A 22,723-nucleotide genomic window follows, 5' to 3' on the forward strand; every position below is an offset into this window, starting at 1 on the left:
CCCAGTCTCACCAGATTTGTTGTTCCAATCTAGTCCTTTACCTCCCATCTGCTCTATCATTTTATCCTCTGCATTTCTATCCAATGGCTTCCTCCTCCATGCTGTGTAGGTGCCAGAAGGGAGTCACTGAGAGGCCAGAAGTGACAGGCTTCCTGCTCTCAATTTCAGTGTCCTGGCCTGGAACATCTCGGCGCAATCACTAGAGGGAAAGACTAGCTTTGTCCCTATAGCCCTGGGCGGGGGCATGCTCACTTGCTGTATGTGTGAAGGATGGTGCATGCTTAGTCACTGTGTGGGGCTAGTGTATGTGCAGTCAGCCTGTGAGAGCATCTAAGTGAGGACGGAATCTTCAGAGATTTTTAGCTGCTAAAATCTAACAAATCTCTACTGGACAAGTACAAACTGTACATAAGAAGATAAGAACAAAAGAATGGCCATACTGGGTCAAACCAATGGTCCATATAGCCCAGTATCCTGTCTTCTGACAGTGGCCAATGCCAGCTGCTTCAGAGGAAATAAACAGAATAGGTAATCATCAAGTGATCCATCCCCTGTCACCCAGTCCCAGCTTCTGGCAAACAGAGGCTAGAGACACCATCCCTGCCCAGCCTGGCTAATAGCCATTGACGGACCTATCCTCCATGAAATTATCTAGTTCTTTTTTTCAACCACATTATAGTCTCGGCCTTCACAACATCCTCTGGCAATGTGTTCCACAGGTTGACTGTGTGTTGTGTGAAGAAATGCTTCCTTTTGTTTGTTTTAAACCTGCTGCCTATTAATTTCATTTGGTGACCTCTAGTTCTTGTGTTATGAGAAAGAGTAAATAACATTTCCTGATTTACATTCTCCACATCAGTCATGATTTTATAGACGTCTATCATATCCCCCCCTTAGTCATCTCTTTTCCAAGCTGAAAAGACCCAGTCTTATTAATCTCTCCTCATATGGAAGCTGTTCCACACCCATAATCATTTTTGTTGCCCTTTTCTGTACTTTTTCCAATTCCAATATATCTTTTTTGAAATGGGGCGACCAGATCTATTCAATATGTGGGCGTATCATGGATTTATATAGAGGCAATATGGTATTTTCTGTTTTATTATCCATCCCTTTCCTAATGATTCCCAACATTCTGTTCGCTTTTTGGACTGCCGCTGCACATTGAGTGGATATTTTCAGAGAACTACCCACAATGACTCCAAGATCTCTTTCTTGAATAGTAACAGCTAATTTAGACCCCATCATTTTATATGTATAGTTGGGATTATGTTTTCCAATGTCCATTACTTTGCATTTATCAACATTGAATTTCATCTGCCATTTTGTTGCCCAGTCACCCAGTTTTGTGAATCCCTTTGTAACTTTTCGCAGTCTGTTTTGGACTTAACTATCTTGAGTAGTTTTGTATCATATGCAAATTTTGCCATCTCAGTATTTACCCCTTTTTCCAGATCATTTATGAGTATGTTGAACAGTACTGGTCACAGTAAAGACCCCTGTAGGACATCACTATTTACCTGTCTCCATTCTGAAAACTGATAATTTATTCCTATCCTTTGTTTCCTATCTTTTAACCAGTTACTGATTCAGGAAAGGACCTTCCCTCTTATCCCATGATAGCTAACTTTGCTTAAGAGCCTTTGGTGATTGATCTTGCCAAAAGGCTTTCTGAAAATCTAAGTACACTATATCCACTGGATCCCCCTTGTCCACATGTTTGTTGACCCCCTCAAAGAATTCTAGTAGATTGATGAGGCATGATTTCCTTTACAAAAACCATGTTAACTCTTCCCCAACAAATTGTGTTTATATAGATGTCTGATAATTCTGTTCTTTACTATAGTTTCAACCAATTTGCCTGGTACTGAAATTAGGCTTATGGGCCTGTAATTGCCAGAATCACCTCTGGTGTCTTTTTATAAAATTGGTGTGACATTAGCTATCCTCCAGTCATCTGGTACAGAAGCTGATTTAAATGGTAGGTTACATACCTCAGTTATTAGTTCTGCAATTTCACATTTGAGTTCCTTCAGAACTCTTGGGTGAATACCATATGGTCCTGATGAATTATTATTGTTTAATTTATCAATTTGTTCTAAAACCTCCTCTAATAACATTTCAAACTGGGATAGTTCCTCAGATTTGTCACCTAAAAAAATGGCTCAGTTTGGGGAATCTCCCTCAAATCGTCAACCGTGAAGACCGATGCAAAGAATTCATTTAGTTTCTCCGCAATTCCTTATCTTCCTTGAGTGCTCTTTTAGCATCTCTATTGTCCAGTGGCCTCACTGGTTGTTTAGCAATGTACTTAAAATAATTTTTTGCTGTTACTTTTAGAATCTTTGGCGAGCTGTTCTTCAAATTCTTTCTTGGTCTTTTTATTTATACTTTTACATTTCACTTGCCAGCGTTCAAGTTTCTTTCTATTTTCATCAATAGGATTTAAATTCCACTTTTTAAAGGATGCCTTTTGGGGTAAACATTTAAATTGAGTCTCTATTATGGTGTCTTTAAAAAGTTTCCATGCCGCAGTCAGGGATTTCACTTTTGGCACTATACTTTTAATCTCTGTTTAACTAACTTCCTCATTTTTGTGTAGTTCCCCTTTCTGAAATTGAATGCTACCATGGTGGGCTGCTGTGGTATCTTCCCACCGACAGGAATGTTAAATTTTATTATGTTATGGTCACTATTACCAAGCAGTTCAGCTATATTCCCCTCTTGGACCAGATCCTGTGCTCCACTTTGGACTAAATCAAGAATTGACTTGTGGGTTCCAGGACTAGCTGCTCCAAGAAGCCATCATTTAGGGTGTCAAGAAACTTTATCTCTGCATCCCGTCCTGAGGAGACATGTACCCACTCAATAAGGGGATAGTTGAAACCCCCCATTATTATTGACTTTTTTATTTGCATAGCCTCCCTAATCTCCCTGAGCATTTCACAGTCACAACAGATATCCTGGTCAGGTGGTCAGTAGTATCTCCCTACTGCTATATTGTTATTATTCAAGCATGGAGTTACTACCCATAGAGGTTCTATGGTACTGTTTGTTTCATTTAAGATTTTTACTTCATTTGACTCTCTTTTCTTTCATATATAGTGCCACACCCCCACCAGTAAGATCTATTCTGTCCTTCCGATATATTTTGTACCCTGGTATTTTGTCCCACTGGTTATCCTCATTCCACCAAGTTTCTGTGATGCCTATTATAGCAATATCCTCATTTAACATAAGGCACTCAAGTTCACCCATCTTAGTATTTAGACTTCTAGCATTTGTATATAAGCACTTAAAAATGTCACTTTTTTATCTGTCTGCCATTATGTGATGTAATTGAATGGGACTCTTTTTGACTGTTTTTCATCAGATCCTACCTGTATTTTATCATCTTCCATCCTCTCCTTCTTACTAGGATATAGAGAATCCCCATTAATAGATCCTCCCCTAAGGGATGTCCCTGTCTGAACCACATGCTCCTCCGCACCCGTCGGCTTTTCCCCAGCCCTTATTTTAAAAACTGCTCTATGACCTTTTTAATTTTACATGCCAGGAATCCGGTTCCATTTTGGTTTAAGCGGAGCCCATCCTTCCTATATAGGATCCCAATTTCCCAAAAGGTTCCCCAGTTCCTTATAAATCTAAACCCCTCCTCCCTACACCATCATCTCATCCACATATTGAGACCCTGCAGTTCTGTCTGTCTAACTGGCCCTGTGCATGGAACTAGAAGCATTTCAGAGAATCCTATTATGGAGTTCCTGGACTTCAATCTCTTACCTAGCAGCCTAAATTTGGCCTCCAGGACCAATTTTCTACCCTTCCCTATGTCATTGGTACCTACATGTACCACAACCACTGGCTCCTCCCCAGCACTACACATGTCTAGATGTCTCGAGAGATCTGCAACCTTTGCACCTGGAAGGCAAGTACCTTGCGATTCTCCCGATCATCGCAAACCCAGCTATCTATGTTTCTAATGATTGAATTGCCCATTACTATTACCTGTCTCGTCCTAATAACTGGAATTCCGTCCCCCAGAGAGATATTCTCAGTGCGAGAAGATGCCATGACATCATCTGGAAAGAAGGTCCCAATTATGGGATCGTTTCCTTCTGCTTCAGTTTAATGTTCTCCTTCCCTGAGACTTTTATCCTTTTCAACAGCACAGAGGCAGTCAGACAGGGGGTGGGACCATTCTACTGTGTCCCAGAAAGTCTCATCTATGTACCTCTCTATCTCCCTTAGCTCCTCCAGTTCAGCCACCCTGGTCTCCAAGCCCGTACGCGGTCTCTGAAGGTCAGGAGCTCCTTGCACTGAAGGCACACATACGCCACCCGCCCAAAAGGCAGGTAATCATACATGCTACATTCAGTGCAATATACTAGATAGTCCCACTCTGTTGCTGGACTTCTGCCTGCATTCTCTCTTTGCTCCTGCAGCTCTTTCTTTTATTGTTGTTTTGTTTTTCATCAGGGGGTGTTTATTGCCTTAAGTTTAAAGAATATTAATGAAGTGTATCTAGCCGCCTCCCCCCCCCTCAAACTCCCTCACAAAACTCCCCTGTTTGTTAGCTACTCCTGTTCACTAGCTCATCTGGTCACTTAGGAGCAGGCTTTTAACCCCCAGTTCTCCTTGAGTAGCCCCAACCCCAGGTTATGGGTTGATGGGTGCTAAAGGGCTTATGGATCAAAGCCTCCTTAACAAGCACTCAGCCTTGCCTAGCAGGCCACTCGGCTCAACACGGGTCCCCCAAACAAACATACCATACTAATACACTTCAGTCAAGCAGCAAGCACACCACAAACACACACACTAAAGACAACTAACTCACCCCAAGGGTCCGCCTTCACCTCTCAAAACACCCCTGTTATCAGCTCCGGTTCTCTAGCTTTTTAATCCCCTATTCTCGCTAAGTAGCCCCGTAACTTTTCAAAGGCTTACAAATTGGCCACATTTGGATAAATATTCACAGAAATGGCAGAAGTCACATCCCTGATATAAAGCCACCACCCACCATCCTCCCACTGCTGTACCAAATGTCAAGCACCTGCTCCAAAGCAGGGGCACTAGATCTATTCAAAGAAAGGGTCACCAAGATTTTGTTTTTTAACATGAGCAAAACAATGTATTATTTCACTAGTCTGATTCTCTGAAGTGGCTGAACTGTTCTGGCTGAAGTTTTCCAAAAGATTTCCATCTGAAGTAGAAACCTGGGATGTAAAATTTCAGCCCAAGGGGTTAAAGTTTGGCAATGTTTAAGCAAATGAAACAGGATCGTATGTATCAGAAATATTGGGCAATCTTAGTCAGTAGTGTTACCAGTCCTGTTTGTAATATAAATAAAACCATCCTGCTGAACGTAACAGAGTTGTATCTTTTACACTATCCAAGGAGCGGGGATTGCACTATGAAAAAAAATATTGAACAGTTAAATGGGAAATATATTAGATCACCAAAAGTACAGATGGTATTTTTATTGAAATGTTATAAAACTGGCAATTGTCCACATTTTTTTCTCTGTTGTAATATTACATCCTTGGAAATTGTATGGTGAAACAAAAATAAAGGCATTTGAGAGTAAGAGTTTCATCTGTATGGTATTATTAAGGATGGATCAGGACAGAAATGCTGCAGTCTGAATGGATTCTGTAATGACTAACTCCCTTCCACTTACTATACCTACACCTTGGTGCCCCTTTTTGAGGCCCCAAGTGCCATAGGGTACATCTACACATCAATAGAAGGTCAGCTGAACCTGGCTCATGGGGCTCAGGTTGCAGGGCGAAAAAGAGCAGTGTAGATATTCGGACTGAGGCTGGAGCCTGGGCTCTGAAACCCTGCAAGGGAGAAGGGTCTCAGAGAAGCAGGAAGTTGTGCAGAGAGAAGAGCACAGGAAAATGCAGGGAGTGAGAAAGGTTCCTACAGGGAAAATCTCTGACATCAGGGTAGGTTGGAGGCCAGATCCTAGTGGGTGGGAGGCTCCTATGGGAATCTTTGACTAGGTTTGGGTCTGAAGGTTAGAACCAGAAGGCTGAGCTCCAGCTAGGAAGAGTTGGGAGGACTGGCTGTCAGAACAGACTGAGAAGAAGAAGAGTTCTGGTCGCGATAGAAGATGCCAGAGTTAAGTATGAACTTTTGTGTTGTGGTGATGGCCTTTAATTTGGGACTCTGAGGATTGTTTTGAAACCCCAGCCAGGGGCAGTGTTAACCCAGAGAGAAGTCTGTGTTCAGTCCTTAAGGAGGCTGTGACGAAGGTGGAAACAGAGGCAGAGTGCTGCAGAGTGACCTCTGGCCACGAGGGGAGTGCTCAGGAGGCAGCTGTTTCTGGTTCACAGATATTCTCCCAGCATTTCATGAGAGCGGCAGGTTTGGTCTTGCCCAGAGTGTGTAGTATGATCAGGGCCAGCTCCAGCTTTTTTTTTGGGTGAGTAGAGAACCAAGTAGGGCATGTACTCGGGTACTTACCCCACCCTTCAGGCACATCTTTACTCTGCCTAAGCCAGGGCTCATGGTCTACACTGTGATTTATACTTGGGCTGAAGGCAGGGGTGAAAGTAATATTAAACACTTACTGGTATGGGGGCCCAGCTCTGGGCCCCCGGAAGGTGCAGGGCTTCAGGCAGAAGGGGCGGGGTCTCAGCCGGAAGGGGCGGGGGTAGGGGGTCAGGCTCCCCCAGCTAGGCCATCTGCGCTGCTTGGCCTGGGGTTCCGGCGGCGATTTAAAAGGGCCTGGGACTCCGTCCACTGCCGCAGTAGCAGCAGCTGCGGCCGGGAGCCCCAGGCCCTTTTAAATCGCCGGCCCTGGGGCAGCTGCCCCCCCCTTTTACCTCCCCCCAATCGGCGGCCCTGCTGGTAGAGTCCCTATCGGCAGGGCCGCCAATTGGGGAGGGGGGCAAAAAAGGGCAGCGATGTTAAAGCGCTGCCACAGCAGTGCTTTAACATCAGCTGCATACAGTTCGGTACTGGCTTCTTACCGGTATGCCATACCGGTACATACCATATCGTACCGGCCTACTTTCACCCCTGGCTGAAGGGGAGGGGCACTATCTCAGTATGTACTCTATATGCCACCGAAAGAAGCATGCAGTGTAGATGTACCCTAAGTGATTGCTCGAGGTCACTCAGGAAGTCTGTGGCAAGAATTAAACCCAAATATCCTGAGCCCCAACCCAGATATTAAACCCGGAATTCCAGATATCCAGTGCCTTAACTACAAGTGAGTCCTTCCTCATAATTAAACTCTCGGACTGGATCTAAGACCGTCAATCTAACATTGTTCATGAGCACCAAAATACAGTTTAAAAAACAAAATAAATCCTTCTTTGTGTCAGTTGAAGAACCAGGTCAGTGGGACAAAGAGCACCATTAGTGCGCAGTACCTAGTATGTTGTAATTCACTGCCAACTATGTAACTCCATCACTACAGTTCATCACAGCTTAGGGGTCTGTCTACACTACAGTGGCACAGGTACAGCACTGCAGCTGTGTCGCTGCAGCACAAACGCTTCCTACATCAACTGAAGGGTTTTTCTCCATTGATGTAGGTAATCCACCTCTTAGAGAGGAGGTAGCTGGGTCTAGTTGGAACCCTATGGTTATTTTGTGCCCATGTGGTTTCTACATATTACTTATAAAGAGTAAAAAACACAGCAACTAACAATGCATCCAGCAGGGGTGGCAGAACCAGGGGAGGGAGAGGGCTGGTGCCCCCACAATGAAAATATTGGGGGAGGGAGACTGATGTATATTTCCACCCTGCCCCATGTTTTCCGACCCAACAATACCTCCCAGAGGTGAGAGCGGGATCCAAATATGTTTCCACCATGATGCACATGCACAGAAAGTGGAGATGAGAGCAGTACCCAGAGGAGTAGCTGAAGCAGCTGCCATAGTGCACAAAATCACACCAACCACCGGGAAAGGCCCAACCAGCCACCATAGGCCCAGTGGAGACACCCAACCTGGGGGAGGGGCAGAAACACATGTGCCAGCTGCCTGGGTAGGTGGGGGAGAGGGCAATGGCACCTGGGCAGAGGGCAGAGGAAACAGAATAGAATCATAGAATATCAGGGTTGGAAGGGACCTCAGGAGGTCATCTAGTCCAATCCCCTGCTCAAAGCAGGACCAATCCCCAACTAAATCATCCCAGCCAGGGCTTTGTGAAGCCTGACCTTAAAAACCTCTAAGGAAGGAGATTCCGCCACCTCCCTAGGTAACTTGTTCCAGTGCTTCACCACCCTCCTAGTGAAAAAGTTTTTCCTAATATCCAACCTAAACCTCCCCCACTGCAACTTGAGACCATTACTCCTTGTTCTGTCATCTGGTACCACTGAGAACAGTCTAGATCCATCCTCTTTGGAACCCCCTTTCAGGTAGTAGAAAGTTGGTGCACCAGGCACCAGCTGCCAAGGGGGAAGGGAACAAGGCACTGGGCACTAGCTGCCAAGGAATGTCAGGAGGAACTGCCAGGATGCCCCTTTGCAGGTTGGAGCTGGATCCCTCCCCCACCCAAGTCTCAGTTGCTCCCCTCATTCCCCTTTCTATTCCTCCACCCCCATATTTACAGAGAGCTTCTTCCTCCCTCTCCCCTCCCAGTGTCCAGTGCTGCAGAAGACACAAATCAAGATCATTTCTGTCCCAAACAGTTTAAAATCCCAGGTCCCAGTCCTGAAAGCTGCTCTGTGTGGGTGAACCCTTGCACATACCTGACATCCCATTGCAGCTAATGTGGTTTCTGAGGAGCACAGGGATCTTTCCATGTGAAGCTAATTACAGGCTCATGGCCCAAAAGACAGACCAGAAAAGAAAGGAAGTACTGAGAGAACTGGAGGAGAGAATACCCTGGCCAAATTGTATATGGGATTTTTCTCAAAGGGGCCTAAGGAAGTTAGGCATCCTACTCCCATTGAAATCCAATTAAATGTGACTTCTGGCAGGCCACTTCTAAAAGGTGTTACTACTGGAGAAATATCATATCTGACAGTCAGAACTGGTTGATTTTTATGGTATCCCTGGAAGGGCCAGCTGTGGTGTCTGACCCAAATTTGTTTGCAAAATAGAGGCAGATGGAGAAAGGAATTTTGCAGCTATTGCCACCTTCTCTAGATTATTTTAGTGATGTCTACATTGGAATTTGTAAGTGTATTTTGAAACCCTTTCCAAGAACAATCACATGGTTAATACCAGCAATCCTTAAAAGTTTTATAGTACTTTACATTTTCAGCATGCTTTATAAAGAGTAACTAACCAACATTACACTGTTTGCAGCCACACTTAACATGTTGTCAGCATTACAGCCATGGAAGTTAGGCTACAGTATGGAGCAACCAAAAAGCTTTTAATTAGCATGAGCAACCATGTTATATAAAAATTCTGGCCAAAACGCATGTCCATGGAAGGAGATCTGTATTTCAGCTGGGTCCCTCACTTCTGAGGAGATGAAGTGCGAGCCACTCTCTGGAGATGGAACCCCACCCCTGTGGACCCTACTGCCAGGGAGGTATAAAGGTTTCCCCAAACAAAGGTTTTCCTTTTGTTCCCTGGGAAGGGGGATGTAGCTCTCAAGCCGTCCTTCTGTGCAGTTTAGAGGTGATTGGCTCCATTCCCCAATCTTCTACCTATAGTGAGCATTGGCAAAGTCAAGGCCTGGTCAGCTGTGCTGATCAGCTGTGCTGCCTTCCTTGCCTTTTATGGAATCTGTTGGGAAAAATACTGCCAACTAGCTACTCCCCCATTGGATAGGTTTCCCTACAGTTTAGAAGAAAACCCAATGGTATTTGCTCCCTCTAATTAGAATTTACATTCCATAACTTCTCATCTTTGTTGGCTGCTTCTCACCCTCAGAGGTGGTCAGATTATGGGCAATTGGTTCAAAAATTCAAATGGATACTTGTAGAAAAAATTGTGCAGTATTTATCCAGTTCTGCTGGAGTTCAACATTCTATTTGGCCAACACATTAGCTATGTCCCACAGACTAAGTGAAATTTCCCCCAATTTCAGAATTCATTACCAAGTCAAAATTCAGGCTGGGGGAAATCAAAAGGTTTCCTGATCATCATTTATGTTTTGTGCAAACCTAGACTGACTTGCGGTCTTATATTGAAATCAGGAACAAATGTTATTTCACAAGACTTTGATGCAAAACCAGGGGGAAAAAACGTGATAGTTCTGAATTGAGTTCCACTTTGTGAGCTTGAGTTTGAATGTAAACCCCAAAATGAAAATTCTTATATGGATGTGTGTGCACACAGGCAGGAACCTACATGAGTCAAAGCCAAAGAAGATTTTCTCTCAAAATCCAGTTTCAGGTGAAAACTGCGGGGTCCTGATCCTGAAAATGCTGCAGACGACCAACATCAATGTCCTCATCCTCCAGGAGACCCATGTTGTTACAAAATCAATGGCTATAAACTCATAGCCAGCAATTAGCACCGAAAATATAGGCTGGCAATCTACATAAAGCAGGAGAGCAGTGAATATGTGATCCTACCTGCTCTAGGGCACAAAGAAATATCTACAATCTCCAGGCTTATTGACAAGCTTACCATCATTAATATACATAAACCACCCAGTGCCCAGTGGCCTCAACCAGCTCTGCCAACCACACAAGACCCTGCTGTATTTGTGGGTGACATTAATAGTCACCACACACAATGGGGCTACACATCAAACAACATTGCAGGTAAAGAACTGACCCACTGAGTGTCAGCCAATGATATGCTCCTCCTTTTTGATGTGGAACAGAGCGTCACTTTCCACTCTGCAAGATGTGGCAGAGGATATTGCACTGACCTAATGTTCATCTCTAAAGATGATTCAGGAACATCAATACCCACATCACCTTTTGTCCTCAACAATTTCCCAACAGCCAGCACAGATCAGTATTGACCAATATTGGCATTCAAATACTGGTTCTCTACACAAAACTAGTGCTGCACTGAAAATTCAAAAAAAGCACACTGGACCATTTTCACTACAACTGTGGAGAATACAAGCTTTCACATTTCCCCAGTGCTGACCACTTTTGACTCTTTGATTGTGCTCCTAATCTCCACTGCAAAGAAAATCTTCCAGGGACACAGGTCATTGTAAACTCCTGCCGCACTGGAAAACGCCAAGAGCTCCTCCACAAATATGATGAGTGCAGAGACCCAGAAGTTGGAAAATCCCTCCTGGCATCACTTGATCAAGGCAGAAATGGTGGCTTGAATGTGTAGAAGGTCTAAACTTCATACACTTGAGCAGACATGCCTGGAACCTGCTCAGACACCTGGGAGCTGCAAATCCCACACATGCCATTAAGCTGCAAGTGAAAGTCAATGCTATCACTGCTAAACTTTTGTGGATATCAAAATAACCAGTGGACAACCAGTATTGCAGACAAGTCCAGCCTCAACTCTGGCAGGTGATGTCCACAGAGCTCCATTGTCTTGATGGTCTGAACCATTCACAAGTAAGGAGATCAAGGCAGGTATTGCAGCCATGAAACTGGGAAAAGCAGCAGAAAAAGATGACATTTTTTTCCTGAATTCCTATGTAACATGGGTCCACTGGCATAGAAGTGGATGATGCAGTTCTTCACCAACATCCTAGAGACCAATGAAATCCCCCGCATGTGGAGAGAAGCCAAGGTCATTACACTCTTAAAGCCTGAAAAACCTGAAGATGACCCTTTTAATTACAGGGGAGTTCTGAGTGAAGCAGCAATTAGAAAACATTATATAATATATAAAACAAATGGAAAATGGAGGAAATAGATGTCAATTAACATAATTTAGAAGTTAGGATGTGCAGAACACTGATAAGAGAAGATAAAGACACCAGGGAAAAATCTTTGGCTGCCAAGGCTCAGGACAATAAGAAAGTGTTCTAAAGTATATTAGGAATAAAAGAAATTCTAGCAATGGTATAGGTCCTTTACTAGATGGAGATGGTAAAATATTTAATGATGCAGACAAGGCAGAAGTGTTCAATATATATTTCTGTTCTGCACTTACAAAGATGCAGGATGATGTACTTATATCATAATATGATGAAGTACTTTCCAGTCCATTCTTAAGCAAAGAGAATGTTAGATAACATCTACTAGGCATAAACATTTTTATGTCAGCAGGCCAGCTAAAATGCACCCAGAGTCCTAAAAGAGTTGTCTAAGATCTCTGGCCTGCTGATGTTAATTTTTAATCAGTCTTGGAATATCAGAGAAATTCCAGAAGACTGGAAAAGTGCTAATATTATGCCAATATTCCTAAAGGGCAAGTGGGATGACACGGATAACTAGAGGCCAGCCAGCTACATATCAGTCCTGGGCAAAATAATGGAAAAGTTGATACAGGATTTAACTGATAAAGAATTAAAGGATGGGAACAGAATTAATGGCAGTCAACATGTTTTTATGGAAAATAGGTCTTGTCAAACAAACCAGCTTCCATTCTTTGAGCAGATCATGGGTTGATACAGGTAACTGCTTAGATGTAATATACTAAGATTTTCATAAGGCATTTTACTCAGTCCCACATGACATTCTAATTAAAAACGAGTACTATAAAATATAAATAAAACACCCATTAAATGGATTTATAAATGGCATCTCACAAAATGGTTGTCAATAGGGAATCATTAATGAATGGCGGGGGATGTCTACTGTGGTTCAGCAGAGATAAGTACTAGGCCTGACACTATTCAACATTTTCATCAATGAGCTGGAAGTAAATATAAAATCACTGCTGATAATATTTCCAGATGGCACAAAGATTGGCAGAGTGGTAAATAATGATGGGGACTGGGCAGTCATACAGAGCGATCTGGATCTATTAGTAGCCCCAGCCCATTAAAACAAAATGCATTTCAATACAGCCAATTGCAAAGTCATCCATCTAGGAATAAGAAATGCAGGTCAGACCCACAGAATGGAGAACTGACTCCTGGAAGCAGTAACTGGAAAGGACCGAGGGGTTGTAGTGGAGAAGCAACTGAACATGAGTTTCCAGTGTGATGCTGTGGCAAAAAGGGCTAATACAACCCTTGAATGAATAAATAAATGAGGAGAGAGTAAGAGCAGGGAGGTGAATTTAATCTCTGTATACAGCACTGCTGAACCCAATACTGATGTACTGCATACTGTGATGGTATCCATATTTTTAAAAGGATGTTGAATATTGGGGAGAGACTGCAGAAAAGAGCCACAAAAATGATTCAAGTGCTGAAGAAAATGCCTTAAAGTGAGAGACTTAAAGAGCTTGTTCTTATCATAAAGAAGATTGGGTGGTGATTTGACTACAGTGTATAAGTATCTTGATTGGGAGAGACGACCAGGTGCTAAAGGGCTCTTTCATTCAGCAGAGAAAGGCACAACAAGAACCAATGGCTGGAGGCTAAAGCCAGGGACATTCAAATTAGAAATAAGACACACCATTTTTAACAGTGAGGGTGGTTAACTGTTGGAACAAACTACCAGGAGAAGTGGAGGATTCTCCATTTCTTGGCACCTTGAAATTAAGCCTGGATGTCTTTCTGGGAGATATGCCTTAATCAAACATACAAGTTATTGGGCTCAGTACAGAGGCAACTGAAATTTAATGGCTAGTGATATATTGGATGTCAGACAAGATGATCTAATGGTCCGCTCTGGCCTTAAGCTCAAAGAAACAGACTCTTTCTTAAATACCCAGAAGAATGGTGCTAAGTGAGTCAGCTCCAGCTCTCCACACTGACATGAGCAGTCCCACTGAAATCAAGTAAGATTTGGCCTTGCAAGTGCAAGTTATTATATGCCACAACTCATTTTTAAATACTACAGTGGATCCATGGTTACCTCCTTAATTTCTATACTACAGTAGGGGGAAGGAGTGTATCTTGCCAATATCTGTCCACTTTCAATCCTGCCAAACCCCCTAATAGCAGACTCCTGAGAAATATTAGCCTCCCAGGAAAAACAAGCTATATAATAAGTATAGTAATGAGTTCATAAATTACATGGTAAAAACAGAGAAATTGTCATGCCTGCATTTTAAGTTTGTGCCAGCTGTCCCTCCTCCTTAGGCTGTTCTCCCAGTTGAAAGCTGATTTTTTTATATGTCAAATTACCTCTGGTTGCATGTAGAAAGATTCAGGAAGCCATGTGTCCCAATGGCATCCGACACATTACTGTAAATCTTTCTGATATTTGCAGTCCTTTTGCTTCCATCTCTTATATAACACTTTACACTTGCGCAGCACTTTTTGTCTGCTGCTTTCAAAATGCTTTGCTAACATTAAGCCATCAGTAAGTCTCAAAACACACTGTGAGTAAGGTACTGTTCAGAATTTTACTATCTAAGGTACTTAGATGTTCCCCATTACTCTAGTATCTGAGGGCTCACCACCTTTAATGTATTTATTCTCACAACACCCCTCTGGGTGGCATAGGGTAGTGCGATTATCCCCATTTTACAGATCTGGAATTGAGGCAGAGAGAGACGTAGTGACGTGCCCACGGTCACACAGTAAGCCTTGGGTGGAACAAAGAACTGAATTCAGGTGTCCAGCCCTCACACTAGCCACTGGACCATCCTTTCTCTCTTACATCTGGATAAATTGAGACACACATGTTAAGAGCAACTTGCCCAAGATGACACCACAAGTCGGTAACAGAGTCAGGAAAAGAATTTAGGGGTCCCGACTCATAAGCTCTAGCCATTGAGCCACATGTTATAGATTGCTGGTTTTGGTGTATGCATGCAATTTACCATATATTTCTGTTCATTAGTTTAGCTTGCTTTACATTCAAAGTGACAATTTTTCTAGAAGTGCATTTGCTCTGCTGTGCAAACAGTGGTCTGCATGAAAAATTACGAAACATAAATAAATAAATAAATAGCATTTAGTGGCTGGAAGTTATTTCCAGTTTGCAACCATGGGAGAGGTTGCCTGGAAAAGGGTTTCCCCTCTGTTATTACAGAATAACAGTTTGTGGATAATGAAAAGCAAACACAACTTGTGGTTTTCTTTTAAGTTAAATTGCAGGTCTATCGCTCGCTTAGCACTTTAGCATCATGTTAGCGGTAAGGTCACTTTTTTTACTTTAGAGTTTACCATTCAGACCATTTCACTCTTTAAATCTGTAAATTGTTATCCAATAGGTTGGGGCAGGAAGCCAAAGCGTACTGCTATACAGGCACGAGGCCAGTCCTCGCTTACAGACAGCCCCCTAACCTGAAGCAAATACTCACCAGCAACTACACACCACACTACAAAAACACTAACCCAGGAACCAAACCCTGCAACAAACCCTGGTGCCAACTCTGTCCGCATATCTATTCAAGGGACACCATCATAGGACCTAACTACATCAGCCACATCATCAGGGGCTTGTTCACCTGCACATCTACCAATGTGATATATGCCATCATGTGCCAGCAATGCCCCTCTGCCATGTACATTGGCCAAACCGGATAGTCTCTACGCAAAAGAATAAATGGATACAAATCAGACATCAAGAATTATAAGAAGAAGTGGGTATTCACCCACGAAAGCTCATGTTCCTATATGTCTGTTAGTCTATAAGGTGCCACAGGACTCTTTGCTGCTTTTACAGATCCAGACTAACACGGCTACCCCTTTGATACTTGACAGACTTAAAAGTGGTAATTCTTCAACAAAAAACTTAAAAACCAGACTCCAATGAGAAACTGCAGAACTGGAATTAATTTGCAAACTGGACACCATCAAATTAGGCCTGAATAAAGACTGGGAGTGGATGGGTCGCTACAAAAAGTAATTTTCCCTCTGCTGATACTCACACCTTCTTGTCAACTGCTGGAAATTGGCCTCGTTAGCACTACAAAATAATGTTCCCTCCCTTGGTATTCACCCCTTCTTGTCAACTGTAGAGAATAGGCCACTTCCACCTTAATTGAATTGGCTCGTTAGCACTGACCCCCCCCCCCCCCCACTTGGTAAGGCAACTCCCATCTTTTCATGTGCTATAATATATATTCTTTTTGCTGTATTTTTCACTCCACGCATCTAATGGAATGGGTTTTAGCCCAAGAAGGCTTATGCCCAAATAGATTTGTTAGTCTCTAAGGTGCCACAAAGACTCCTTGTTATTTTTGCTATACAGACAGTTACAAGTGGCACTTGGCTAATCATGGAGGTCGATACTGTACTGTGCTCCACAGTAGTTATTAGAGGTAGTTAAAACCTGGAATTGTGCTGCCTTCCTGGCTGTGAGTAGGTATTACAGAAAAAAATCAAATGCAATATATTCAATTACACTGAACATTAGGTGCTACTACATTAATCCTTGATGTCCTACCTAGAAAATAATCTACATGCCAGCAAATTGCAGTGTCACCCTAGAATTTGCTGGTACTTGCATTTTTCTGAAATCAGTTCATGTCATCCCTAGTCATAATACTTTTCACCTACAAATTCTGCCACTCTTACTCACTAATTAGTACTTTGCTCTACAAGTAGCTCCTTGGACGTCAATAGAAATACCCGATGAACAAGGGTACACTGCAATCAGAGGTGTGACCACAGCATATATAGACATACCCAAGCTAGCTTTGATCTAGGCAGGCCAAATACCAATAGTAATGAAGGTGCATCAGCACAGGCAGCTATTCAGTGGTAAGGGTTGCAGAATCTGGTCCTTCTTTATTAAATCTGCACCAATGGAGTTATTGCATTTTTACATCAGTATAATGGAGAGCAAAACCTGGTTCACTCTCTTCAGTGATATTCACCCAAGGACTTATACGTTTTACAAATATTTGATAAGCCTTACAACAACCCCTGTTAAGCTGGTAGTAGGATATTTAGTCTATAGGTGGTAAACTGAGGCATACAGCACTTAAGTATCTTGCCTGAGGTTAAACGGTTATTTATAATAGTGGAACTAGGAACAGAACCCCACTTTGTCCCTCATGTAAACCTCTATCTTAGACTTTGTTCTTTTGACTTGCTGCTTCCATTCATTTATGTACCTGAAAATAAGCTGGTTTGATCCAGAGGAGCTGAGGGAAGTTATTGTATATATAAATGAGACAGCTGTTTGCTAAAGGGGAGCTAACCTCAGCCCATAAAGCAGCCATTGCATTCAGAGATACCAAAGCTCTGTGGTAAAGTATTTAAGGAAAAAATGTCATGTTTCTTCTGATCAGTATTACCACTTGCTTGCAGTTCAGTTCAGATTAGGTACTAATTATGTTTTTTGTGAGGAGCCCTGTGGTTTCTTGCGTGGTTTTCATTCTAACATAAACCATTAATCTGAGCATAGAGAATAAGGGCTCTATGAAGAATTAAATCTGTCTTCAAACCCTGTAAGCAATGGTTTCATAATCAAGGAGGTGATTTCATTGCAATCATAAATAGGATTATGGTAGTGCAACACTGCATCATACATTTTTACTTAGATTCATAGATCTGAAGGCCAGAAGGGACACTAATGATCATCTAGAGTCTGACCTCCTACTTAATATAGGTCAGAGAATTTCACACAATAGTTTAATCCTGGTTCTTTATGGTGTATGCAGTAACTTAAATTATGACTTTTTTTTTCTGTACTACACCTTTAAAGTTTTAAGGAATTTGTTTGTCTGCAGGGTCAGCTCCCATCTTGTGAGACAGAGTTACTGTTGCATGTTACAGAGGTGGTACATAGAACTGTGCTCTCTCTCTAGGATGCAAGGTGGGATTTTCAGAACATAACTCTGCTCCCACTGAGGTTTCCATTGACTCCAGTAGGAGCCAACTTGGGCCACTGCTGAGCACTTCTGAAAATCCCACCCTATAAATAAATAGTTTCTTGGTGTGTGGAAAAATAGAACTTCCCTGCCCGTGGAGGTCCCTGGTTATATCTGAACTGGGATAGTTCTGCTACGCAGATGGGCATTGTGACAGACATGGCAACTTCCTGCAATATCCTTGAAAGACCTCATTGCATTAAATTTATGCTTTATTGTGGGCCGGGGTTGTGACAGATGTGAGACCTGGGAGTTCAAAAGATTATATTGACAATGTGCCAGACAAGTATGGCCTTTTGGGACAATTTTCCTGCGGAATCTCTAGAGAGAGAACATGCAAATTCCCCAACTCCAATTATGCAAAAACCCATTTTGAAGTTATGTTCTGAGGACAGGGTCACTGTCTGCTGAATAGCTGTTGCAAAAGGCCATGGTCAAAGACCTGATCTGTATAAAGAAAGGACTGATCTGCCCAGCCTTTATTTTGGTTCTGGAGCTAAGATGGATATGAACCTATAATGATAGAGAAAAGTCAGCTGTGAGTTTTAAAGGACTAAAACCTATCAGAGCCTTAATTTGGAGTTGGTGGTGACCTCATGTAGCTTCTTAGCATGTGGGTAGGAACTTTTATTGTTTTAATATATTTTCCATGTAGTACTTTTACTTTTAGAATAAATGTGCTTGCTTAGAAGTTGCTGAGCGGTAACTTACAACTACAGGCAATACACTGGTCCTAGCCTTCAGAGAGAAAGCAAAGCAGTTTAGGCAGCCTGGCTTTTGGGGCATATCACAGTTTAAGTAAGACACAGGTCTCTTCCCAGGAGAGGTGATGGCTGGGAGCTGGAAACCTGTAAGTATGTGCCTTCAGTGGCACGCAGAGCGGGGAAAACAGAAACTTTGACTGGCATGGTGCAGGAAGCCCACGCAAGTCCACAGACTATGTCTTACAGAAGACAGCTCCATGGAGTCTTCTTGTCACTCTGAGTTTGCAGTGTAGGAAATTTTGGACGAGAGGGTCAGGACTGATGGTTTAATCACTACGTGCATCTTTAACTGATTGGTCAATGTGTTACATGTCCCCCATCTGTCTGTTCCAAAAAGGATAAGAGTCTACTACATATGCCACCTAAGGGAGATAGTCCTTTGATTCAAGCTGCAGGGACTCATGCTTTAGTTCCAGAGATCCTAGGTTCAGTTTCCAGCAATGACCAAGATGGTTATTACATATCCATTGGCGGTTCCCCATATCAGAACACAAGACTGGCAGGGAATGCATCAATCATTGAGTCCTGTCCCCTGCTATCACAGGCAATCCTGTCATATAACCCTGTTCATAAACATATCAAGCTCCATCTTAAAACCACTGCTCCCATTGGGAACCTGTTCTAGAACCTCACTTCTCTACAGTTAGAAAACTTATAATTTCTAGCCTAAATTTATTCATGGCCAGTTTACACCCATTGGTTCTTGTGCCAACATTGTTCTTAAAGCTTAAATGGCTCTTTCTCCTCCCTGGTGTACTCATAGAGAGCAATTATATCCACTCTCAGCCTTCTTTTTGCTAGGCTAAACCAGCCAATCTCTTCCATTACCCTTTCATAAAATAGGCTGTCCATTCCCCTGATCACTCGAGCATCCCTTTTCAAACATCTGTGCTAGTTTGAATTCATCTTTCTTGAACATGCATGACCAGAATTGTACACAGTATTCCAAATGAAGTCTTACTAATGCCTTCTACAATGGCATTAATATTTCCCTATCTCTACTGGAAATACCTTGCATGATATTTGCATGGCCACATTATATTCTACATCATCATTAATGATCTGGATGATGGGATGGATTGCACCCTCTGCAATTTTGTGGATGCCACTAAGCTAGGGGGAGAGGTAGATATGCTGGAGGGTAGGAATAGGGGCCAGAGTGACCTAGATGAATTGGAGGATTGGGCCAAAAGAAATCTGATGAGGTTCAACAAGGACAAGTGCAGAGTCCTGCACTTAGGATGGAAGAATCCCATGCACTGCTACAGGCTAGGGACTGACTGGCTAAGCTGCAGTTCTGCAGAAAAGGACCTGGGGATTACAGTGGATGAGAAGCTGGATCTGTGTCAACGGTGTGCCCTTGTTGCCAAGAAGGCTAACGGCATATTGGGCTGCATTACTAGGAGCATTGCCAGCAGATTGAGGGAAGTGATTATTCCCCTCTATTCAGCACTGGTGAGGCCACACCTGGAGTATTGCATCAAGTTTTGGGCCACCCACTACAGAAAGGATGTGGATAAATTGGAGAGAGTCCAGCAGAGGGCAATTAAAATGATTAGGGGACTGGGGCACATGACTTATGAGGAGAGGCTGAGGGAGCTGGGCTTATTTAGTCTGAAGAAGAGAAGAAGAGTGAGGAGGGAGTTGATAGCAGCCTTCAACTACCTGAAAGGGGGTTCCAAAGAGGATGGAGCTCGGCTGTTCTCAGTGGTGGCAGATGACAGAACAAGGAGCAATGGTCTCAAGTTGCAGTGGGGGAGGTATAGGTTGGATATTAGGAAAAACTATTTCACTAGCATGGTGGTGAAGCACTGGAATGCGTTACCTAGGGAGGTGATGGAATCTCCATCCTTAGAGGTTTCTAAGGCCCAGTTTGACAAAGCTCTGGCTGGGATGATTTAGTTGGGGTTGGTCCTGCTTCGAGCAGGGGGTTGGACTAGAGAACCTCCTTACATCTCTTCCAACCCTAATCTTTTATGATTCTATATTGGTGGCTCACAGTCATCCTGTAATCGACTGACACACTCAAGTCTTTCTTGTTCTCCATTATTCACAACGGATGAGCCTCAGTCTATAACAGGAATTCTTGTGTAATGCCGACAGACCCCGGTCGTCGGCGGGCAGCATCGAACCTGGGACCTGTGAAGCTAAATGCATGAGCCTCTAATGCATGAGCAAAAAGCCATATGGCTGTTAGCTAAGGCTGTAAAGCAGACTCATTAATCTCTCTCTAAGTCGTCTCGGTGCCGCTTGATGGGACAAAATACCACACCCACGAGGTGTGTGGGTTACACTTGCACTTTGACTTTTAAATTTCATCCCATTTCTATCACTCCGGTCTTTAAGACCTCCCCCCCCCCCCCCCGTACACTCTTCCTCTGTATTGACGATGTATCTCAATTTTGTGTCATCAGAAAATTTCCATTATTACACCCCTATTTTTGTGCAAGGTCATTAATGAAAATATTTAAAAAGTTTGTTCCTATGGACTCCATGATGTGGAGATATAACAGATGCATCTATGGCTGCAGTAATGACCAAAGAGCGGCTCTGGTTATCCAGTCTGTGTTCTGGGAAGAGATTTCTTCATGTAAAAACCCGCAGGAGAAACGGAGTGATTTGTTTAACGAGTGGAAAATCTAGGCTATGCCTGCAATTTGTACAACCACATTACTGACAAGTCATTACTGACAAGTGCCGTGGAGAGTGATGGGGGCTGAGAATTTCAGAGCTGCATCTCTCAAGTAACAGTACAACTATTTTAAATTTAAAATTAAAAAAATAATAACTCTAATGAACGTTAGTGTTGTACTTCACTGGTTTTTGTGTTTAAATACGACACTTTCTCTCTCTTACCCACCACCATGCTAGGCATAAGTCAATACAATTTTGTCTGAGAAAACTAGCTCCTGCTGCTGCACAACTGCCAAGGTATTCACTTCAAATAAATGCAGATGTAAAGCCAACACGTTTAAAACTGGAGCAGGAGGGATGTGTCTGCATTTGAATACCAAGACATTATGAGCCACTTTCCCAAGTTCAGGTATGTGCAATTGCATGCACACATTTGAACATGTATAGCAGGCACACAAATATCCCATCGATGGGTGCAAATCTCGTATTTTCTGGAGTACATAGACAGTTAGAAAGACGGGGCTGTATTTTATTCTCAATGACCAAGGTGTTTATCACAGCTCAGTTTCCCCCTCACCTTGCAGAGGCAAAGACCATATGTTGAGTACATAAGAGCCAGAGGGAGAAAAATGGTTTTGGCAAGCTTGGGTACCATGTCCAGGGCTCATCATAATAATGAACCTCAAGAAAGTTCTCTGTTTTCTTTTCTGCTTATATCAACTGATACGGCTTTCTTATTATAAGCACTTTTGTATCATTCCCATTCTGTGTAAAGGGGCTTGCTGGCTGCCGCTGCATCACTGGCTGCCAAGTAATTCTACCAAGTTTGTGTGCAAGTGCGTGAGTTGTGTGCACACATTGGGTACTGGCACATATTAGTCAGTCAGGTTTCAATATACACAAATTTGACTTTGACAACTTGCTTTCCTGCACTGGTGCCAAATGGGTAATTAAAGTTTATCCATTGAATATTGGGGGAGTAGAGTAAGCATTGATCAATTTGCTATTAGTGGTTTGCTTCATTGCATCTAGCTTTGACTTACTGTGCAGCCAGAAACATCTTCACCCACAATAGTACTTTTAAAACAGCTCATATTTGTGTGAACAAGACCATTTTGGCTACCTGAGGTTTCTCCTTTATCATCTTTCTCAGTGAATAATGCCTGGCTGTCCAGAAACCTGATTGGCTGGCACGAGTTACGTTTGCTATAATAAAATGCAACAAGAGCTGTCAAGACTTATTGCTTCAAATGAAGAGATGCATACAGGATGGTTCCATGGAACAGCTTGCATATGGAACCCTTTAAATATTCTTAAGAGACCCATTGGGGCTTCTAATTATTGTGAAACATCTCTTGGCAGAACCATTTCCACCCTTCCAAGAATGCGTTGTAAAAATAATTAGATGATGAGATTGAGATTAAAACCGCTAACTAGTGATTTAAGAGTATTGCTTATATCGTATAGAAAGCTAAGGAAATGAAACACTGACAATCTCTTCACATGAAAGGAAAACAATCCTCTGTGGTTCTCAACTTTGGGGGGACACAGAAGGAACTTTTCCTTCCCCCTCCCCAACTTTAATGCTT

Source organism: Emys orbicularis, chromosome 3, assembly GCF_028017835.1.
Source record: "Emys orbicularis isolate rEmyOrb1 chromosome 3, rEmyOrb1.hap1, whole genome shotgun sequence".
Taxonomy (NCBI): domain Eukaryota; kingdom Metazoa; phylum Chordata; order Testudines; family Emydidae; genus Emys; species Emys orbicularis.